The 16024-nt window shown below is 42.2% G+C and overlaps 1 protein-coding gene across 3 annotated transcripts in view; it reads right to left on the bottom strand.

Moving 5' to 3' along the window:
- RYR2 (ryanodine receptor 2) overlaps positions 1-16024 on the bottom strand; it is a 609490-nt gene that overhangs the window by 421552 nt on the left and 171914 nt on the right. The window lies entirely within an intron of this gene.

Below are 16024 nucleotides of genomic sequence, written 5' to 3'. Positions count from 1 at the left end.
GCACAAGCCCTCACAGAGACCTTCGCCTGGCAGACCAGCAGATTCTTCTAGGTGTGGAGCCGAGTGCAGACACAGGTGTGGGGAAAGGAACAGGCAGAAGGACAAGGTAGGACGGTCAGCCCCCCTGGAGGGCAACGTGCAGGAAATGCCCCAGTCCCTGCAAGTGGGTGCCTTTGCCTAGGAGTTCCATCTGTGGGATGCGAGGGCATCCTGGGCAGTGTCCAGAGACACTCAAACATGCTTGTTCATGATAATGGAGAAGGAAAAAAGATGCACAAGAGACAGTGCCGGATTTTAACTAATGCACTCTGGCTTCAGGTTGCAGGAGGGACCACTAGAAACACAGCAGGGCTCAAAACACCTCTCCTAGGTCTCTTACTATGGCTGCACCTTCGATCCAAATCCCCAGAGTTCTTAAGTTTAAAAAAAGTTTTTTTTAATACTTTTTGCTGTAATAATCACACTAGTATTAAGAAGTTGAGTTGTTTCAGTTGATGGTAAAAGGAAGTCAAATACATGAAAGTTCCTTTTTTTGTTGTTTATTTATTGGTACTGGTGATTGAGCCCCAAAGCGCTTTACCATTAAGCCACACCCCCAGACTTCTTTTGGTTTTAAGACAGGCTCTACCTTGCTATGGCCTTGCTAAGTTGCTGAGGCTGGCCTTGAACTTGCTATCCTCCTGCCTGTGCCCAGCTAAAGGTTTCTAATTTTTAATTCAGTGTTTACTCATTTGACAGCAGATAAACTTATAAGCCAGTAAAACAACAGGACAGGTTCTGAGCGGAAGTTTGAGGAGGCTGATTATTTTTAAAGGTATATTACCAATTATCTTATCACCAAACTTCATAAATTGAGTGATAACACTTTTTGCAATAATGTATTTATCATATTCACATTTTTCAATTAAATTATGCCTTAGTTCAAACTGTATAAGCTGGAGTTTACAGTCCAAAGAAAGCAGCTTCAGAGAATTGGATGGCACGAGCAGATCATACTGCAGCTTCTTTCTTCAGAAGGGCATCGTCCTCATCTTGGAAGATGAGGATAGCGCACAGCGTCTCTCAACAGACCATGTCATGGTTAGATTGCTGCAGTTGTCTACCATCAGGAAGAAACAAAGTCAAAGGACTGGCCTGTTTCATCGGCTATACTACATGACTACCTGATCCTTAGTAGGACCAGGAGAAAAGTCCTAAAAAAGGAAACTGCTTGCTGTAACACGGGGCTCTGTGTTGGAAAACGGGGCTACCTCACTGAACATGGATCAACTACACGACGGCTCACTGATGACACAGGTCACAACTTATTCCACCTTGTGATTGGTCAGACTCTCTTCCCATACACAGGGAGTTCCTGACACAAGCTCAACACAACTTTGTCTTCACTTACTTGAAAATAACGTGGTGTAAACGATATTTATAACCTTCATGAAAACATAAGAAACTCCGTACAATACAAAATATTTTTGAGCTTGGGTTTTGCAAATCTGAGAGGGGTCGGGTCACCCCAGGAGGGTGAAGCGTCAGGTGGAGATGGTCAGGGCGCTCTTTAGTCTTGGAGTATAATGGTGAGATTATGAGTGCTCAGGTGTGCTAATGATTAGCAATGTCAGTAATGAACAGCACCTGGCACTTCAGTGAGCACGCAGGCCAGCACTACTCAAGTCCCGTGCTTACAGTCATGGGGCCTGCTTCTGTCCCCAGGAAGTGACCAGCATTTCCAGCCCTACCATGTGCTGGCAGCTCAGCTTTTCCATTGAATTCACTTCCGTTATGACAAGATCACCAAATGTGGCTCTGGCTGGCAGGACACCCAACAGATTTGCCCAATGTCACTGAGACACCAGGAAAGGGCCTGCAACCCCCAGGTCACCAGTGCTCGACAAATCACCACATCCTACGGCCAATTCCAGGCTGCGGCCCTTCCTCTCTCGGCCCAAGGTTCCCTCTCTGCTGCGGGGCCTCTCCCGCTGCCCTGCACATCCCCTGACTCTGACCACTGTGCAACCTTCCCTGAAGAAGCCAGCACCTGGCCACCTCTTCTGAGCCCAGGGGCCTGGATCGAAGCGCATGCGCAGGTGGCAGAGCCAGGTGGGAACTTCCACCGGAGCAGCGGGTAGAGCGGCCTCATGCAATCACCAGGTGCACCGCTTTGCAAGGCAGTGCAGGATGGTGCACTGCACAGTGTCGTGGTGGGGCCGTGAAACCTTTGGCGGCTGCCGCGCTGGGGACCCCACAGGAAGCCCGTCGCGCTGTCTCGCTGCCTCGCTGTGCTCAAGCAGAGCCCCCCTGGCGCCTCCGGACTGCAGCGCCTGCCCCTCCCCTTCCTACCACAGAGGGCGCAGAGAGCTCTCGCTGAGGGGCAGCTTCACCAGGCCCTGGGCTTTCCGGAGGGAAGCGTGGAAACCCAGCACCCGCTCCGGTACTCACTTACTGGAAACGGGGAAGGGTCACGGTGTCCTTTAAGCGCCCACTGATGCCCTCCCATCACGACTGTCTGTGCCTGATGCCAGCGGTAGGAGTGCTGGCTGTGCTTTGCCTAACAGCACCCTGGGTCTGAGTCTGCCTTGGGCATGGCCAGCACTCATATTCATCAGCAAACACGCACAGTCACCGAAGGGCTAGCGATGGAGCGGAAAGTCACTCCGTACTTTAATGACAGGGGTATTGTTTGGTCTCATTTTTTGTGTGTTTGTTTTAAATATTTTTTGTAGTTGTAGACAAATGTGATACTTTATATTTTTGTGGTGCTGAGGATCAAACCCAGTGCCTCACACATACTAGGCAAGCGCTCTACCACTGAGCCACAACCCCAGCCCCTGCTCTTGTTTTTAAGGCTAAAAATAAAATTAAATTAAATAAAAAATAAAATTAAAAAAAATCAGGAAAATGCCAAAATTAGGCATACCTACTTATCAACTGGGTCACAAAAGGGGTACAGTGTGCCTTGCAGAGAGTTGTAATAACAGAATAAAAAATGCAGGTTAGAAGGCTGTAACATTGACCAAAGATTAGCAAAAGTAACCAGATTCCCAAATACATAGAGCATGCCAAACCACCAACCCCAAACACGGATGAGCTCTTCTGACTGCTGTCCTTCTGCCATCTCGTATGAGTCTCTGAAAGACCCTGAGTAAGCTTCCCATCTCACAGCTCGCCCCGTGACACAGCCAATGCGGATGCAGTGCGTGATATCAGGGGACTTGTACAAATTCAGAAGCTAAGTGGAGCCCTGGCATCCAATCTGGGTTTCCTAAAGTGAAGTTCAGCATTTCTGTGTTCTCCACGGGCGCAGAAATGTCCCATGGGACTCAAGAATGACTCAAGCACACACTTCAACTTGAGAAATTAGGATGACAGGTGACGTCTTAGCGAAGGCAGTTATTTTCTGAACACCATTCCAGGTTAAACCTCGGTGGGGACCTTCCATCCTAGCAATTTAAAGCACATTCTGAATTTGTCAGCAGTTCTGGGATCCACTACCCTTGGTGCAACTCAAACCCATTCCTTAGGTTCAGCACATGACCATGCCACATGTGTGGTCAATGTGTCCTCCTAAAAGCCCCTGGAGAGCACCACACGCCCACAACCCACAACAGAACCTCAGCAGAACATGGCAAGGTTCAAAGGCTTGTCACTGACCTCCCAGGGAAGTGGTCCCTAGATCAAGGCCCGGCTCTTTCTTGACTTTGAACTAGTGAAGGTGGGAGAAGCCTCAGAAAATCCTTCTGGCCGAAACCCAGCACTGGGTAGACTTCTGGGAGAAGTTTAGTTTTCAAACACTCCGCCTGCCAATCTTAGTGCGCCTCACTCCTTCCCCTTATCACTAACTCAACCTTGAACTTGTGCTCTGTATTCAGGAGGGGTCAGCTTCACTGCTAGCTCCTTCCTTCCCCTCTGAAGATACCTCGGGGTGAAAGCACTCCCATCAACACAGAGTACGAAGGAGAAGGAAAGTCCACAGCATTTTAAAAGTTGAGGCTAAGATCAGTTCAATGTATCATTTAGATCCAAACTTATGCAGACCTCCAAAGTGAAAAACACCAAGGGTCACACTGCAGTATTTATAATGTTGACCAGGAGAAGTCCAAGTCCCACTGAGCATGCTCACACACACGCTGAGCAGCTTCACAGAGGTGCAGGTGACACGAGAGGTGAAAATCGATCTTTAAAAATATTTTTTCTTTCAATAGGAAAAGTTAATGCTGTTCTGTTACGTGGCTGCGGCTGTGCCAACCTCTTGGAGCAATGGCAGCCGAAAGCAAACACAGCAAAGTCAGTGGCGCCGAGGCAAGGGTCTGATCCTGGGAGGAGGAAAGCAGAGTTTAAAAACAAAACCAAAACTCTATTCCAGTTTCAAAGTACCTCTAAAACTCACACCGATGATACACGCAACCCCTTTGTGAGAAACCACAAACAATCCGAATCCCTGAAGACCTCCAGCAGAGAGTCAGAGCCCCTGCATAACCTGCTTTGGTGCTCAGGCACTGAGGCCTCTGCACTTTTCTGTGCCAACAGCAAGCACAACACCTGCCTCCAGGTGGTGGGAGGGCTGATGAATGTGTGTCTGTGGTCAAGTGTCGGCGAATGATTATCACAACAAATAACCTGATTGGTTCAGGAAATGGTGCAAGTTGCTCCTGAAGGAACACACAGTTCCCAGGTGTGTGAAGGACCACCATCATCTGCAGAAGCCATAAAGGCGAAAGGTGGCCTCTGCAAAGGAACCAAGCACTCAACTTGAGTGATCCCAGTGAAACTTCTACTTTCAGAGGAAGATTCTGGATATGAGTTGCAGAATACTTTTTTAAAACTCAGAATTTTAAAGACTAAGTCATCATTGATGTGTAAGGGCAGCTACATTGCCTCAAACTTATTCCTAATCAGTGTGAAGCCAGTAAAAATGCTTTTAAACCCTTTGGAATAGCTATTGTTTCCGAGTTTTAGAGTGCCTAAAGTCAAGTCTAACACCCACTGTTGCCTTACTTTTCTGCAGCCAGGGTGGATGAAAGTGGCAGATGGCGACTTTCACTTTGTAGGAGTCACAATTCAGCGTTGACACGTCAGAGCACATGCCTACCCTGTTCCTGCACTTGGTGTTGGGAGAGCATAAAGATCACCTCCTGCTGCCCTCTAAATACATCAGTCCAGGGCTCAGCCTCTAACTTTTCTTTGGAAATCAATCATGTCCCTTGCATGAATTTCTCTTTCTGCAAAGGAGTATTGTATTGGTCTCGCTTGTTCCACCTCCTCCCACATAGGAAATTGGATTCTAATTACCTGTGTGCTTTTTTGACTTTGCTCCTTTTGCATTCTGATCTTTTTACATTCATCTGTTATTTCCATAATATTGTGTGTGTGTGTGTGTGTGTGTGTGTGTGTTCATCATGTACATTTCAATGTTTGGAGCAACAAAATACAATCACTACTAAAAATAAACTGTTTCTACTTTTTTTTTTTTTAAGTCTCCACTAACCTTGTGCATTATTAAACTGATAGTTCATTATTTCAGCTTAGACATTAAGGATTCTCAAAAAGATTAAAAGGAAGGAAGAAAGCAAGCATTAGTCTTGCAGTGTCCCTGCAGTCTCCTCTGACCTACCTCGAGAGCCAGCAGCATATGAGATGAGCCCTTAACTCTCCTGCAAGTGCACCTGTCCCCTGGTGACTCTCACCCAAACCTGAGGTTGGAGGCACCATAGCGTCACTGGACCTCCAGTCTGTGGCCAGCCCCAGCCTTTCCTTAGCATTTCCCAGCAATGCCAAGCTGCTCCTTTGACCCTTTGCCTGAATGCCACAAACCAGACCCGTCCCAGCAGAACTCCTCTGTTAACGAGCCCTACTGTTCCTGAGCTGGCTCCACCTGTTTTCTTCATCTCAGCAATGCACCCAGATCCCAGACCGCCCATTCTTTTCCCCCCACCTCTCAAATTCAGATGACAAGCCCTGAATCCAGCTACTCCTGTGCCTCTCCCACCATCTGACATGAATTTCTGCCATCTCCTGTCTCTCCAGTCCCCTCCTCAGGCAGAAACAGGAAGATGGTCTAGAGACATAAATTGGGTCATGTAAGGCCCCTGCTACAATCATCAGCAACGCCCAGGAACCCAAACACCAGACTTCCTACTCCAGCGTCAAAGCCCTTGGGGACCAGCCCTCCTCTGCTCTCCTCTCACTTGCCCTTCATCCGCTGGCCTTCGACCATGCTGGCCTCCTCTGTGCTTTGAACAGTCCGTGCTCAATCTCACCTTCCTGTCGTCATACTCTCCCTTCTATGACCCTTAATGTCTGTCCTCTCAACACCCAGAGACAGGTTCCTGTTGGCTATTCAGCAGTAGGAGAGGCGTTCCACCGCCACCCCATTCGGCTGGGCTACCCTGCCACGTACCAGGACCTGGTTCGTGTTAGATCCACGGCATGGATCACTCATTGTAAACTAAATTAATTTTTTGTCCCATCCGCTACGAAGAAATAATGAAATGTTATGTCTGTTTCCATCACTGCTCTGTCACCTGGATGGTGGACACTACCGGGCACATGGTCAACACTCAACAGTTGAATGAATATTCATTTAATGAATGACAGAAAGAATTTGTTTTACAGGCAAACATAACTCTGAATTTCGCGGCATTGTTTTCCCACTTTTTATAAGAAGTTATTATCAACCATGTAATATATATATATATATATATATATATATATATATATACACACACTAGAAATTCTCATTATGTATATACTAGAAATACACGGGAACCCTCAATATATAACCAATCAGCAGTACAGGTGACACCTACCACTTCCAATAGCATTTGAAGTCAGGGGCAGTCTTATGGATTGAGCCTTCAACCCGTGAGATGTGAGGCCATTTCCCAGTAGACAGTGTCAACACTGAATTAAATTATAGAACAGGTGCTGTGGGAGAAGCTCCGCACATCTGGTGCGAGAAGTGTTGTTCTGAATGGGGTATAAGAGGGCTGGGGCTGGGGCTCAGTGGCAGAGCGCTTGCCTAGCAAGTGTGAGGCACTGGGTTTTGATCCCCAGCACCACAGGAAAAAAAAAAAAAACTAAACAAAATAAAGTTACTGTGTCCATCTACAACTAAAACCATTTTCTTTTAAAAAATGGTGTGTGAGAGTAGAAACAAATAGGTGTTATGCAAACTGAGGCTTTCAACGAACACACTCATGGCCAGCGTTAGTTCCTGGGAGCCAGAATAGTAAGCGCAGACTGCACCCCAGCAGGACGGCAGTTCAGGAGAGGTCTCGGGTGCACACGTCCTCAGCTGTTCTCTATCCCCAGATCACCCTTCCCCAGGTTGACCTTCTGAGTCATTTCCAGACCTTGAATTACAGTGAGATTCCAATAGAACAGCAACTTCTGTGTCAGGCTTTTAAAAGAGATAACCTTGAGAATGTAAATCCAAGACAAAAAATTATTATTCAGAGCATCAGAACTTCCTAGATTAATTACTTGAGTGTTATATTTAAAATATTCTGGCTGCCAATCAAGCATCATTTTCCATAGCTATTTTCTAATGAAGTACTTTAGAAATATGAAACATTCAGAAATTCTCAAACAACCATGTTCCAAGACCCAACTAAAAAGTAAATCATTGCATACAGAGTTGAAGCCAACTATGTATCCAGAACTGATTTTATTCTGACTGGTCTTCTGGGGGAGTTCTGAGTGTAGTGTTATCACTGGTGGGAACTTATTCAGAATGTTGCTACATGTGCATTCTAATGGCTTATATAGAACTATTCTGAATTTTTGTTTTTATTTTTACAGACTTCATTTTGATTCACTGTACACAGATGGGGTACATCTTTTTGTTTCTATGGTTGTGCATGAAATAGAGTCATACCACTCACGTAATCATACAAGTGCATACGGTAATGATGTCTGTCTTGGTCTACCATTTTATACCCCCTCCCCCTCTCGTTTCCCTCTATGTAACCTGAAGTTCCTCCATTCTGCTCTCAACCCCCTTCACCATTGTATTTCACCATCCACTTGTCAGGGTAAACATTTGGCCTTTTTTTTTTTTTTGGATTGGCTTATTTCACACAGCATGATTTAATGTAACAATGGGATCATGGTGGACACATCCATCTGCAATTTGATTTATTTTTGCACACTAGTCAGTTCCTGGAGTTGACTGTCATTGATACATGTGCTCATGATTTCCTCCTGCAGTGGAGCATCACTTGAATACACTGTAATTTAAGTAGCAATTTCTCTGCTGATGAACATTCAGAAATCTTTGTTGGTTGCCTGGTTTGTGATTCAAGTGAAATTCATCTTTTACATCAATTGCGGGTTTACAGCAAAACTGAACAGAAGGTACAGCGTTCTCACTGACTTCCTGCCTCCACCACGTGCACTGCCCCAGGATCAACACCCTCAGCAAGTGACATTTGTTCCAGCCGATGAACTGATGTTTGAACCTGAGTGGCAGCATCAGTGCATGTTTGAAATACTCATTTCTAAGGGCTGGGGTTGTGATTCAGTGGCAGAGCACTTGCCTAGCATGTGTGAGGCACTTGGTTCAATCCTCAGTACCACATATAAATAAAAAATAAATAAAGGTATATCAACATCTAAAATTTTTTTTAAAAAGAATTGTTTCTACATAATAAATAAATTGTAACTGAATAAATGGCTGCATTCTGGTCCAATGTAATAATGTGCCCCCCCAAAATAACGACAGATATTCTTATAACTCTTCTGATGATCAGATTGCTGTCTATGTACGAAATTGCTTATTCTGCATGGACTAGATATTCATATACCACTGGGGTATTTTCCTTCAACCAGAACTACCACCCAATTTTGTCTTCCTCTCAAAATATCAGCAAATAAATAATAAATTATCTGACTGAAATACAAGGACATTGAGAAACAAATATGCTTATTGATAATTTCTTATTTTTCAACTCCAGTAGTCTTCCTTTTTTGCTTTCTTCTGCATAAGCAAAATCCTATGAAAGCTAAAATAATAATGCTAATATTTTCCTAGAATTATACTTCGTTTCAGTTAAATTTTAGTGGAAACATGGAGAAACAAGATCTGACATTTAACATGTTTTGTAAACTTTGTCTTTCAAGTGAGTCTTTCTTACATCATCTAGCATTTATCTTATACTGACATTTTTATTATTCAAAAATTCTCACTTGAACAAGAAGAGCCATTCATCTGGAATAGCACAACTATTATGCATCATTAATATGCTAATGCATTATTTATGGTGGTGAATAATATCCTGAGATGAGAAGTCACTGAAGATAAAATATTCTCTATCATGACCCATGACAGCAAGAAATACTTTTAATTAAAGTGAGTCCATAGAAATGGGAAGAAATAAAAAAGTTCTTGGCCTGGCTGTGAAGAAGTTCACAGGGCCAACTTCCATTCTGGAAGCCTGATAAAAATTACCTACATTGTTTTATCACACGGTGGATGTAGACCAGTCTTACACACAGAATCACTGAACTCTTGAACTTTTACGGATTCTCCCGTATTTCTGCCCTGAAACCACAAACATCAGAAAACTACACTTAATCACAATCAGCTCATTAAACAAGAAGAGTCTTCTGTTTAGTTGGAGTCCTCTGGGGGAGGGGTACTATGTGACTCTTAATGCACTGCGACCTTTGTACGGAAGCGCTTCCCAAACGCTTCCCCTGTGGATCCCTGGCTTTCCATGAGCTTTGCTGCTGTCTTCTGAGGCCCTTTCCAGTTTTGCAATCTTCCCTTCAGTTTTAAATTTCCATGATAATCCTTTCGAGGCACTTAAGAACTCTGTTTAGATAGTCATTCCGTAGAATTTGGAATTGAGCACAGAATCAGATATTTCATTGTTTTTGAAGTGTGCATGGCTCTGAGTTTTATGGCCGCTGAAAATGGCCAGGTTCAACAGCACAGAGCATCTCACAAAAGGGTCAGTAGCAACCACTGCTTGATATCAGCCCCCGCACCTGGCCACGCACTAAATGCCAAATGAATTAGTACCACGGAAACCACCACACCAAATACCAACCTTCACAGAACTGCACAGGCAGTCATATCTGGCCCATTCTTCTTTTGGTCATTGTTTCAACTAACAGCCCCGACACTTAAAAAGGGTGCTCAAGCTAGGCTGGGTCATTTGAGTTTATTACAGTTATTCTCCTCTACCTGCTTAAAAAAAAAAAAAAAAAAAAACTAAACGTTTTATCTTAAATTTGCTAAATTTGCTAACTCAATCAAGTAGACTTGATTATAAAGATGTAACATTAACTATGAGTCATTTCTTGATCTAACCCAAGTTAAAATCCTCAAATAAACTGAACATTACTGAAGGAACATTAGGTTAATCAGCAATTATCCCACTTAACTGAATGTCTCACTGATCATAAAGTGATTACAAGTGAAAAGGAGAGAGGAAGAGCCATACTGTGCTTTGTCCTGGCAAAGCCCATCATCCGGGGCTGCGGTGGCCAGGAATGCCATTTTCCCACCGTGACGGCTGGTCAGAGCGAAGCCAGCCAGCCCAGGGCACGTTCCTTCACCCTCCCCAGAGCCAATGGGTGCAGTGTGGATGTCTACGTTTAGAAACGTGTGCCCCACAGGAAAATGGACTGCAAAATGTCAACACCAGTCCCTCAGGAACACAGACGCATTGATTATTTACTCTTCAGAAGTAAATAACTCATGACTTTATTGTATCACACTCTTCCAAACTTTATCCATTTTTAAGGAGCAGTAATGAAATCAATATAAATAAGGTAAAATTATATTTTCTATTTCAAGAGCAAAGGTTTCTAGGACCAAAACATGATTTTCTCAATATAAAGACAAATATTTTCATGTCACCCTTGGATGCAATTTGAACTTTAAAAATACGCCACAAAAAAACCCCAATAACAGGACTTCTAATCTTCAGTCCTCATAAATGTACCAATGCTAACACATATATGGAGATTTAGTTGATTAGCACATACATGTGTGATTTAAATGTAATCTATTCATAATATTCCTACCAAAAATAGCTTATAAGTATGAATAACATTGAAATTTAATGACCATTGGCAAATGATTGGCCTAAGACTATTACTGGTCTTCATTCTATTTTAAGGAAGACTTGAGTCTGAGGGTGTTGTGTGTACTAAATATCATTCCACATACATTTACATTCTAACATACATGAGAGCTAGTATACACGGTCTGCATAGATGAGAGCTACTGCTACACTGGTTTTGTAAGCTGCTTCTTCATGGATTTCATAAAGCCACTTTCATAATTTATTCCTTGATTATTTATTTTTTGTGTGGTGCTGTGGATTGAACCCAGGGCCTACCAACTGAGCTGTATCCCCAGCCCTCCTTGATTCTTTTAAGACTGTTAGATATACAATGAAATCATCCACTATTAGAAGTAGTTTTACCTCTTCATATCCAATATTCCGTCTCTACTGTGTGCACTAATACAGACACAGAGAAGACAGAGCAGACATCCCGACTGACACCTGACTACCACTAGTGCTTCACTTTAAGCAAGGTGCCCACTTTTGAAATGAAGTGTGTGTTTGCATGCACCTCTGTGGGCACCTATAACGTAACATTAAAAGATGTTATCAATTCCTCTTCTGATATTTTTTAAATGTAAACAGAACGTGAATTTTGTCCAGTGACTTTTCCCACCTAAGGAAAGGTTGAAGGGATTTTTCTCTTCATCTTTGCAAATGCCAAGAATTATATTAATGGATTTACAGTAATGAGCTACTCTTGAATTCCCAAACTTCACTGGTTATGATACAGGTATTTTTAAACTAGTTTTCACTAGTTAAACATGACAGTAGGATGCATTCTCATACATCATCTATAAATGGAGTGTAACTTCTCATTCGTCTGGTTATACATGACATAGAATCCCTCCAGTCTTGTCATCATATATACACATAGGGTAATAATGTCAGATTCAATCTGTTATCTTTCCTACTCCCCTCTCTTCACTCCCCTCTACATAATCTAAATTAACTCTGTTCTTCCCTAGCCCCACCCCCTTATCATTAGTTAACATCTGCATATCAGAGAAAAAATTCGGCCTTTGGGTTTTTGGGCTTGGCTTATTTCACTTAGCATGATATTCTCCAGCTCTGTCCATCTACCAGCAAATGCCATAACTTTTCATTCTTTTTAAAGGTTGAGTAATATTCCATTGTGTGTATATATACCATATTTTCTTTATCCATTCATCTGTTGAAGGGCATCTAGGTTGGTTCCATAGTTTAATTATTGTGAATTGAGCTGCTATAAACATTGATGTGGCTGCATCACTGTAATACGCTGATTTTAAGTCCTTTGGGTATGCACCGAGGAGTGGGATAACTGGGTCAAATGGTGGTTCCATTCCAAGTTTTTTGAGAAATCTCCATACCACCTTCCAGAAGGTTGTACCAATGTGCAGGTACCAATTTGCAGTCCCACCAGCAATGCATGAGTGTACCTTTTCTCCACATCCTTGCCAACATTTATCATTGCTTGTATCCTTGATAATTGCCATTCTGATTGGAGTGAGATGAACTCTTAGAATAGTTTTGATTTGCATTTCTCTAATTGCTAGAGATGTTGAACATTTTCTCAAGTACTTGTTGATCGATTGTATTTCTTCTTCTATAAAGTGTCTGTTCAGTTCTGTAGCCCATTTATTGATTGGGTTATTTGGTTTTTTTGGTGTTAAATTTTTTGAGTTCTTTATATATCCTGCAATTAATGCTCTGATGTATATGTGGTAAAGATTTTTTTCCCATTCTATAGGCTCTGTCTTCATGTTATTGTTTCCTTTGCTGGGAAGAAGCTTTTTAGTTTGAATCCATCCCATTTATTGATTCTTGATTTTACTTCTTGCACTTGAGGAGTCTTGTTAAGGAAGTCGGAGCCTAGGCGGACAGGGTGAAGATTCTGACCTCCTTATTCTTCTCTTAGGTGCAGGGTCTCTGTTCTAGGGCCTAAGTCTTTGATGCACTTTGAGTTGAGTTTTGTGCAGGTGACAGAGGTTTAATTTCATTTTGTTACATATGGATTTTCAATTTTCCCACACCATTTGTTGAATAGGCTATCTTTTCTCCAGTGAATATTTTTTAGTGCCTTTGTCTAGTACAAGGTAACTGCATTTATGTGGGTGTGGCTCTGTCTTCTCTGAACCATTGGTCTATGTGCTTGTTTTGGCGCCAGTATCAGGCCATTTTTGTTACTATGGCTCTGTAGTATTTAAGTTCTGGTATTGTGATGTCTACTACTTTACTCTTCATGCTAAAGATGGCTTTGGCTACTCTGAGTCTCATATTTTTCCAAATGAATTTCATAATTGCTTTTTCTAGATCTATGAAGGATATTATTAGGATTTTAATAGAATTGCATTAATTCTGTGTAACTCTTTTGGTACTATGGCCATCTTGACTTTATTAATTCTGCCTATCCAGGAGTATGGGAAGTCTTTCCATCTTCTAAGGCCTTCAATTTCTTTTCTAGTGTTCTGTATATGATACAGGTTTTGATGCAACATTTGTTTCTTTATTTATTTTCCTCAGATTTGTGGATCAGTGTGAAATTGATCTACAGATTCTCTTTGAAAAATCATTTTTTTCATATTTTAAAATCCATGTAATACTTCATAAAATAAATTTTGGAATAAACAAATCTTCCAAATTATTGGGTTATGCTTTGGAATAATTTACATAGCACAGTTAAATAGGGGTTACTTAATGTTGGTGCATGACTCATCAGGGAACTCTCTCAGTTTTTTGGTAATCAACCTATTTGGAGTTTCTGTAGAAAATTTAATATTTCCAGAAAGTATTCATTTCATGAAGAGTTTAAAATTCATTTGTATATAATTAGGCAAATGGTCCATGATTTAATCTCCTCTAATTTGATCCATTACCCTTCCTTGACCCATGTGTAACTTTTAACATTTGAACCTTTGTCCCCTTCTTCCTTTTGATTAGTGGTTCATCCACTGACTTTTTTTTTTCTTCAAAGAATCAATTTTTAAGATTAACTCATCAATTAACTTTAGTAGTTCCCTCCTGCCTACTTTTGCTTGTTTGTTGTCCTTTGGCTAGTTTTCTACTTGCTATTTTAATATTTTTTTTTTTACTTTTAATAATATGTGCATTCCATTCTATAGCTTGACTCTTTGGCAGTATCTCACATTCTAAAATATCATGTATGTGTTACGATGTTCAAGAATCTCTTCCATTTTATTTTACATTTCTCCCTTGACCCAGGATATATTTGGCACTGTAGTTTGTCATTTTTAGGTCGAAAGGTCTTTTTGTGTTGGGGGGATGGTGGTTTTCAGGAGATGTGGGATTTTTTTTGTTTTGCTTTTTTAAAAAAATAATTTCTAGTTTTATTCCTTTAGGATCATGTTTTTATTATTGCTACTCGGGAGTCTAAAATGTGGTCCCTATCCCCACTGGTACCAGTGAACTTTCTGGAAGCTCTCCTTCCAGTTCTGAGATGTCGACAGTCTCCGAGATCCATCTCATGGGTCGTGCTGAGCATCTCACTTGGTTTTCTGTTTCAGGCGAGTTGTAGCTCTCTGTCGGTGTCTGTCCCTCCTTCAACTCCCGAGTCTCTTTGTGAAGGCCATTCATTATAAGTCATAACTATTCCATCTTCATTGAGAAGTGAACCCTTTAGCATTGTAAAATATTCTTGTCTCTCAAAGTCTTTAAGTTAAAAATTTGACCAATAAGGAAACTCAGACACTGGCTTTCATTTTACTTGCATTTCTTGGTACGTGCTTGTCTATCCTTTGATTAGGACCTTTCTGAAACTGTTTTAGTATCGTGTCAGGTTTAGCTTTGTTAATGAAGCTTAAACTTTTAAGTTCTTATTTTAATAGGTAAGTCAAGTCGGCTTACCATTATTTGTATGATCAATATACGTTAGCCTCATTTCTTACATTGTTAAAATGCACTTTAAAGGACTAAACAGATCATTTCACTTTTATTTAAAATGGTCTTGTATATATGTCATTAGGTATGTGCCTTACTCATGGAAGAAGGCAGCGAGTGAAGGTACAAATATCTTGTGTTGAGGAACTAAATCTTGGCTTCCCAAATACTGGTATCTTCAAATAACACTTTCAGGTCCCTATGTCTTTGGTTACTCATTTACCAGTTCTATGAGTAAAACTGCAACGAGCTAATGACTCCTCACTTCACCCTTCTCTCCCAGGTACAGTTCCACCATTCGCTTTTGCTCAGGACCCATAAGGTGATCAGAAACTTGAAGGTAGTTGTTCCAAACTCTCCCATCCTTCTCCCACTTCTGGGTAGCTGCGATGACCCCCAGAGCAGAGGGACAGCCCCGACTCTCCCCTACACTGTGGGCTGGTCTCCATGCCTGCTCACTCTGCGGCAATTCCCACGGGACAGCTCAGGGTAACACCATCTCTACTTGAGTCCACGTTCATAACCGTTTGGGGAACTTTGTCGACATGTTTGAGAAGCCCAAGGAAAGAGGATCCATTACTGCATTTTCTTTCAGTGGAAAGCATGGTCATTGAAAAGACAGATAACACATGGACTTTCTTCCCTTAAAAATGACTTGCATTTTTGCCTGAATTCAAAGGATTTGTTTCCTCTGTAAGAAGTTTGCATCTTTTCTAGAACACAGCTTGGGCTCAGAGATGACAGGCCCCAGGTTTTCTCTGGGCCTTCACAACAATTTTTCTGCACATTTTCTTCCAGTTGGAATTGAAGTTTTGAGAGGAAATTTGATTCCCTGCTTCTGCTGCCAGATAACGCAGGAGTTCCTCCGTGTCCGCTGGCAGACAGGGTCTGTGGAAGGAACAGGCCTCTGCAAGGGAGAGGCCTGACCACCTTCAGAGGCAGGCAAGCCCTCCAGGGTCACCGCAGACCCAGCAGCTCACCCTCAAACAAACTCTTTTATCCCATTTGATGAATATGAAGAATGAAATCCGCAAACCCCAGTGAGCGAGGGTAAGAGTAGGACCTGTAGAGGGCCA

This window comes from Sciurus vulgaris (genome assembly GCF_902686455.1).
Source record: "Sciurus vulgaris genome assembly, chromosome: 12".
Taxonomy (NCBI): domain Eukaryota; kingdom Metazoa; phylum Chordata; class Mammalia; order Rodentia; family Sciuridae; genus Sciurus; species Sciurus vulgaris.
Note: the sequence above shows the minus strand (reverse complement) of the source record. Positions and strands in the feature narration are given on the sequence as shown.